At 42.6% G+C, this 7,500-nt stretch overlaps 2 pseudogenes; both read left to right on the forward strand.

Moving 5' to 3' along the window:
- The first annotated feature begins 229 nt into the window (after positions 1-229).
- On the forward strand, positions 230-410 carry LOC129251672 (5.8S ribosomal RNA; annotated as a pseudogene).
- Positions 411-852: 442 nt separating this feature from the next.
- Positions 853-7,500, forward strand: part of LOC129251667 (large subunit ribosomal RNA) — a 9,724-nt pseudogene continuing 3,076 nt past the window's right edge.

Below are 7,500 nucleotides of genomic sequence, written 5' to 3' on the forward strand. Positions count from 1 at the left end.
ATGATTAAAAAAATACAAAATAATTGAATCATAATAAATACCACCACTGTATTATTGTTGAACTAAGACATTCGCAACTTAATAAAAATGTTTAGAGTTAAATATATTTGATATATATTATTGAAAGAAAATCAATTTATATATTATTAATATTATTTAATTTTACTCTTTCAATTAATATATGCAAAAAAAAATTGACATTTGTTATAAATAAAAATAAATAAAAAAATACTCTAAGCGGTGGATCACTTGGCTCATGGGTCGATGAAGAACGCAGCAAACTGTGCGTCATCGTGTGAACTGCAGGACACATGAACATCGACATTTTGAACGCATATCGCAGTCCATGCTGTTATGTACATTAAATTCAATTTTAAAGTACTGCTTGGACTACATATGGTTGAGGGTTGTAAGACTATGCTAAATAAGTTGCTTATTCTTTTATAAAAATAATTGAATTTAAGCAAATGTGTATATTATTGGATTTTAAATAATTCATAATATTAATAGCAAAAAAAATAAAGATATATAATGAATTTTATTTATTATATATTCTTTAAAAAAAAAATCCTCTCAAATAAAATGAAATGATGAAAATATTGAATCTAAGTATTCTTTACAAAAAATTTTCATATTATTTATATATATATATAAAATAATAATTTATATATGTAATTAAAAGGAGGAATGTCTAGCATAAAAATTAAATTTTTTATTCTAGGATTGCCTCATTTTACATTATTATTATTTTTATATATTTACAATATATAAAAGGAGAAAAGAAAAATAGAGATGAAAAGATGATATAATTTTTTTATTAAATTGTGAGAAGATAAAAAAAGAATATTAAAACAACCTCAACTCATATGGGATTACCCCCTGAATTTAAGCATATTAATGAGGGGAGGAAAAGAAACTAACAAGGATTTTCTTAGTAGCGGCGAGCGAAAAGAAAATAGTTCAGCACTAAGTCACTTTGTCTATATGTCAAATGTGAGATGCAGTGTATGGAATATCTTAATATCTAGTATGAGAAATTAACGATTTAAGTCCTTCTTAAATGAGGCCATTTACCCATAGAGGGTGCCAGGCCCGTATAACGTTAATGATTACTAGAAAGATATTTCCAAAGAGTCGTGTTGCTTGATAGTGCAGCACTAAGTGGGTGGTAAACTCCATCTAAAACTAAATATAACCATGAGACCGATAGTAAACAAGTACCGTGAGGGAAAGTTGAAAAGAACTCTGAATAGAGAGTTAAATAGTACGTGAAACTGCTTAGAGGTTAAGCCCGATGAACCTGAATATCCATTATGAAAAATTCATCATTAAATAATTAAAAAAATAATGTGCATTTTTTTCATATAAGGACATTGTAATCTATTAACATAATAAAGTATTTATCAAAAGATCATTGGTGATATTAAGTTTATTTAAATTAATTTGCTTTTTAAGCATATTAACATAAAATAAATACTAATGATTTGATAAAGTGTTGATAGATTTTATTATATATAATGCTAAAATTCATTTTTTGAATTTTACAAAAAATTTAATATCTATGATATTAATATTTATTTGTATGCATTTATATGATTAACAATGCGAAAGATTCAGGATACCTTCGGGACCCGTCTTGAAACACGGACCAAGGAGTCTAACATATGTGCAAGTCATTGAGTTATATTAAACTTAATGGCATAATTAACTTAACTTAAATATAATGGGATTAATTTTTAGTCTATTTTTTAATAAATAGTCAATTAATTCAATCCCGGGGCGTTCCATATAGTTATGTATAATGATAATTTATTATTATTTATACCTCTAACTGGAGCGTACCTTGAGCATATATGCTGTGACCCGAAAGATGGTGAACTATACTTGATCAGGTTGAAGTCAGGGGAAACCCTGATGGAAGACCGAAACAGTTCTGACGTGCAAATCGATTGTCAGAATTGAGTATAGGGGCGAAAGACCAATCGAACCATCTAGTAGCTGGTTCCCTCCGAAGTTTCCCTCAGGATAGCTGGTGCATTTAAAAATTATATAAAATAATCTTATCTGGTAAAGCGAATGATTAGAGGCCTTAGGGTCGAAACGATTTTAACCTATTCTCAAACTTTAAATGGGTAAGAACCTCACCTTTCTTGATATGAAGGTTGAGGTTATGATATAATGTGCCCAGTGGGCCACTTTTGGTAAGCAGAACTGGCGCTGTGGGATGAACCAAACGTAATGTTACGGTGCCTAAATTAACAACTCATGCAGATACCATGAAAGGCGTTGGTTGCTTAAAACAGCAGGACGGTGGACATGGAAGTCGTAATCCGCTAAGGAGTGTGTAACAACTCACCTGCCGAAGCAACTAGCCCTTAAAATGGATGGCGCTTAAGTTGTATACCTATACATTACCGCTAAAGTAGATGATTTATAAAACAATTTCGATTGATTTATAAATTTTGAAACTTTAGTGAGTAGGAGGGTACAATAGTGTGCTTAGAAGTGTTTGGCGTAAGCCTGCATGGAGCCGCTATTGGTACAGATCTTGGTGGTAGTAGCAAATAATCGAATGAGACCTTGGAGGACTGAAGTGGAGAAGGGTTTCGTGTGAACAGTGGTTGATCACGAGTTAGTCGGTCCTAAGTTCAAGGCGAAAGCCGAAAATTTTCAAGTTTTTAATAAAAAAAAATATTAATAAAAATATATTTAAAAATAATTAAAATACTTGAATTATTTTGAACGAAAGGGAATACGGTTCCAATTCCGTAACCTGTTGAGTATCCGTTTGTTATTAAAAATGGGCCTTGTGCTCATCCTGGCAACAGGAACGACCATAAAGAAGCCGTCGAGAGATATCGGAAGAGTTTTCTTTTCTGTTTTATAGTCGTACTACCATGGAAGTCTTTCGAAGAGAGATATGGTAGATGGACTAGAAGAGCATGACATTTACTGTTGTGTCGATATTTTCTCCTCGGACCTTGAAAATTTATGGTGGGGTCACGCAAACTTCTCAACAGGCCGTACCAATATCCGCAGCTGGTCTCCAAGGTGAAGAGTCTCTAGTCGATAGAATAATGTAGGTAAGGGAAGTCGGCAAATTAGATCCGTAACTTCGGGATAAGGATTGGCTCTGAAGATTGAGATAGTCGGGCTTGATTGGGAAGCAATACCATGGTTTATGTACTCGTTCTGGGTAAATAGAGAATTACGATTCTTGTTCCCCGGATAGTAGTTACGTAGCCAATTGTGGAACTTTCTTGCTAAAATTTTTAAGGAATTATATCATTCGATATATATTCCTTTTAAATTATAACGATTATCAATTAACAATCAATTCAGAACTGGCACGGACTTGGGGAATCCGACTGTCTAATTAAAACAAAGCATTGTGATGGCCCTAACGGGTGTTGACACAATGTGATTTCTGCCCAGTGCTCTGAATGTCAAAGTGAAGAAATTCAAGTAAGCGCGGGTAAACGGCGGGAGTAACTATGACTCTCTTAAGGTAGCCAAATGCCTCGTCATCTAATTAGTGACGCGCATGAATGGATTAACGAGATTCCTACTGTCCCTATCTACTCATTCTAATTGTGAACGTTGAAGCGAACGGACGCGTGAGCGGATGTTTTACTTTGCGAATTATAAAAATATTCTTGAGCGATTGTTTTTCCCTAGAAAATACTACATTTTACCGTCGGCAAGTGACGTACATTGTGTACAAATCGGCGCGTGTGTGTGTGCAGGAAACTGTTCGGCTGTCGTGCGACCGTCGGTGGGTTTTTCGCCGTTACTGAGAGACACTTAAATTGCGCGTACCTGACTGGTAGCTATTAAGCGAAAAACTATTGTGCGTGTAATTGTCCCGTCAAGTGGGCGCCGCTATAATTGCGCGCACCTGTGTCGGTGTAACACGTGCTGGAAAACTTTTATTGTTGTGCGGGTAGCGAGGAACGCTATAAATTTTTGCGAATTCTCTTTTGTGCTATATCCGCGAGTGATTAGCGCTAATTGAGTAACGCTGCGGTGAAGCAGTGCATGAACTGTGCATTGTGCTTAGTGAGTGCCGTTGTGTGAGTACGGGAAAATACCGCTGTGTTTTCCCGGAATTTTAGTGAGAGACGCTATAATTGCGCGCACCTGTGGGAAAACTAAAATCGTTGTGCGGGTAGCGAGAAACACTATATACGGCGTAACTGTATAAGTGTGTGATAAACTGTGTGTGGAATTGTCGGTGGACTCTCCCGTTAGTGGGTGCCACTATAATTGCGTGCGGGTGCCACTATAATTGTTGTGCGTTTTAATTGCGTGACGCGATTTACAGTGGTGGCAGAGGGCTATGCCCAAATTAGGCGTAGGAATGAAGAGGGCGAGCACCCCTCTCCAGGGCAGTTCGAGATTGGCGTCATCAGCGATGGATGAGTCAACGTCGGGGGAGGAAGAGGTCCTCCTGAGATCACCCCCCCGCATGAAGAAGAAAACCGCTGGAGGAGCAGCGGTCACAACAGAAAAGGTGACGGCGAAAGCACCCGTAATGGGTAAGTTGGGGGTAAGCGGAAGCGAGGGCGTTTCCGAGGGGGAAAAAAAGGGGGAGAAAAAGGTGCGGAAGGCAGGAGCCAAATTGGGTCCAGCCGGGCAGCGGATGGAGAAAATCCGCAGAATTTCGGGTGCTTCCCTGGAGAATTCGGGAGCGTTCGGTGAAAAAGTTGGGGGGCAATTTATGGGGCGTTTCAAGTCCATTGTGACGGCCTTTAGTGGAGCCGTCATAGACATGGACGGCGTCCCAAAGAACGCAGCGAAGGACCTCCTGGGATACTCCTTGGAGTTCGAGGCGCTTTTTGTGGAGATGGTGGCGGAGATCGCCCATCTTCGTGGGCAGTTGGAAGCCACAAAAACAAGTAGAGAGGAAGCACCTCGGAGGACGGCTGGAGCTTCGCTGGCTGGTGCAGCGCTGATGCCGGCACCTCAGGCGCCTGCGCCTGTGTTGCCTGCGTTGCCGGTGCCCAAGCCAGTTGAGACCTGGTCGGTCGTAGTAAGGGGTAAGACCCCCACTACGTCCAAAGAGGTGATCAAAAAAGTAGTAAAAGAGGTAGGGCCTTCTATGGGGGTAAGGGTGCACGAGGTGCGCCCGTTGAAGGATGGAGGTGCGATTATTCGCACCCCATCAGTTGCTGAGAGGGATAACTTGGTAAAAAATGCCAAGTTTTCCGAGGTGGGGCTCGATGTGAGCATACGTCGGAAGCTGGGGCCTAGGGTTGTGGTCCAGGGGGTCCACACGGAGATCTCCCCTGACGAGTTCATGGGAGAGTTGTTCCGTTTGAACCTCAAGGAGTTCAGCCCTGGGTGTCTTGAGAAGGACGTGAGGATGATCAGCCGTCCTTGGAAGGTCAGCCCTGATGGAGTGACGAATGTGGTCCTTGAGGGCACGGACATGCTAATGTCCGCCCTCCTGGAAGCAGGTCGCTGCTACGTAAAGTGGTTTTCCTTCCGGGTACGGCCGGACCAACTGACGCCCGGCTGCTTCCGATGCATGGGATTTGATCACAGGGTGGCAGAATGCAGAGCCAAGAAGGATGTCTGCCGTAGGTGCGGGCAGGAAGGACACAGGAGTGCAGGTTGTGGCAATGCCCCGCATTGTCGCAACTGTGCATTTAAGGGCAAGCCAGCCGGACATCTGATGATGTCCACTGTCTGCCCGGTGTACTGTGCCATTGTTGCCCGTGCGAATGCTAGACATTGATGGTTGAGCTATATCAACTGAACTGTCAGGGGTCTTATGCCGTGATGTGTGAATTGGGGGCGTGTATGTCGGAGGGGGGCTGCGGCATTGCTTTGCTCCAGGAACCATACTCCACCAATGGGGTGGTGAGAGGTCTTCCTGGTGGCTTCAGGGTCTTTACGGACCTTGGAGTCAATGCCGCAGTAGCTGTGTGTGAGCCAAGCTACTCTTGCGTAGTGGTTGACTCATCACAGTGGGGAGTATGTGTGTGTGTTGAGGGCGATTTCGGCAAAGTATATGTCGCCAGCCTATACTGCAAGTTCAATGAACCTCTAGAACCATACTTGAGATACATAGAGGCGGTGCTACTACGTGAAAGTAGCAACCCTGTCATCATGTGTCTCGATGCCAATGCCACCTCCCCGATGTGGTTCAGCAAAACATCCAGGCACACTGCTGGATATCGGAGCCACAGTCGTGGTGAGGCCATGAGCGATTGGGTGGTGGCAAATAGCCTCCTCATTGCAAACGAACCGAGTGAATGGTATACGTTTGATGGGCCTAGAGGAGTGAGCGACATTGACGTGACGCTCATGAATGAAGCAGCCGCGAGCAAGTTTGAATGTAGCTGGAGTGTCAAGGGTGGTTGGGGAATTAGTGACCATAATTTAATTCAAATCATGGTTACTCCTCGTACCCCACAGTCGGAAAGTGTGAGTCCTTTGAGACGATGGCGTACCACATGCGCCGACTGGAATAGATACGGTCAGACCGTTAGAGAAGCGGTATTGGGTATACCGCTTAACGTGTTTGAAAATTTCGGGGTCGACGAGCAAATTGCTCGTTTATCAGAATGTGTCTGGGGGGTTAATGACACGATGTTCAAAAAAGCTAGGGTTGCCAGACTTAAAGGTGTTAAGTGGTGGACTAGCGAGTTGAATTCAAAGAGGAGGTCTGTCCGGCGCTTGAGGCGGTTGTTTCAACGTGGCAGGCGGACCAATTCGGAGAATTTGCCACAGCTCAAGGCTCAATTCAGAGTAGGAATGAAGGAATATAAGAGAATGTTGGTAGAAGTCAAAGAGGAAGAGTGGAGAAGGTTTGTCGGGGAAAATAGGGACGACCCTTGGGGACAGGTCTATAGGATCTGTCGGGGTCGTCGGAACGAGATGGCTAGCTCTCTTCGCGTGGGTGACACTGTGTCATCCACGTGGAGAGAATGCGCCAGTGTTCTGTTAGGCGAGTTTTTTCCCAGGGCTGAGGTTCAGGTTCCTCCTGCACAAGAGGTGCCTGTCCCTCCAATAGAAGTTGAGGAGTTGGAATATGCGTTTGGCCTGGTCAGGTCTAAAAGGTCTCCAGGTCTCGATGGTTTGAACGGAGAGATGTGTAAATGCTTGTGGGAGTTCATTCCGGAATATTTGGAGGCCATTTATGATCAATGCATATGGGAGGGATATTTTCCACGTGAGTGGAAAGTTGCTAGGGTCGTCGTACTCTTGAAGTCGCCCGATAAGATCAGGAGTGATCCTCGATCTTATCGTGGTATCAGCCTCCTTCCAGTACTTGGAAAAGTGCTGGAAAGAGTTATGGTAGAGCGCCTTCAGGAGCTAACTCGGGGTGTTAGGTCGGATAGGCAGTACGGTTTCAGGAAAAGACGTAGTACAGAAGATGCGTGGTTGTATGTCCAGAATGCAGTAAATGAAAGCGCCAATAAATATGTCCTTGGCATGTTTATTGACTTCAAGGGCGCATTTGACTATTTGCGCTGGGACCGTGTCTTACAA

Source organism: Anastrepha obliqua, unplaced genomic scaffold (assembly GCF_027943255.1).
Source record: "Anastrepha obliqua isolate idAnaObli1 unplaced genomic scaffold, idAnaObli1_1.0 ptg000060l, whole genome shotgun sequence".
NCBI lineage: Eukaryota > Metazoa > Arthropoda > Insecta > Diptera > Tephritidae > Anastrepha > Anastrepha obliqua.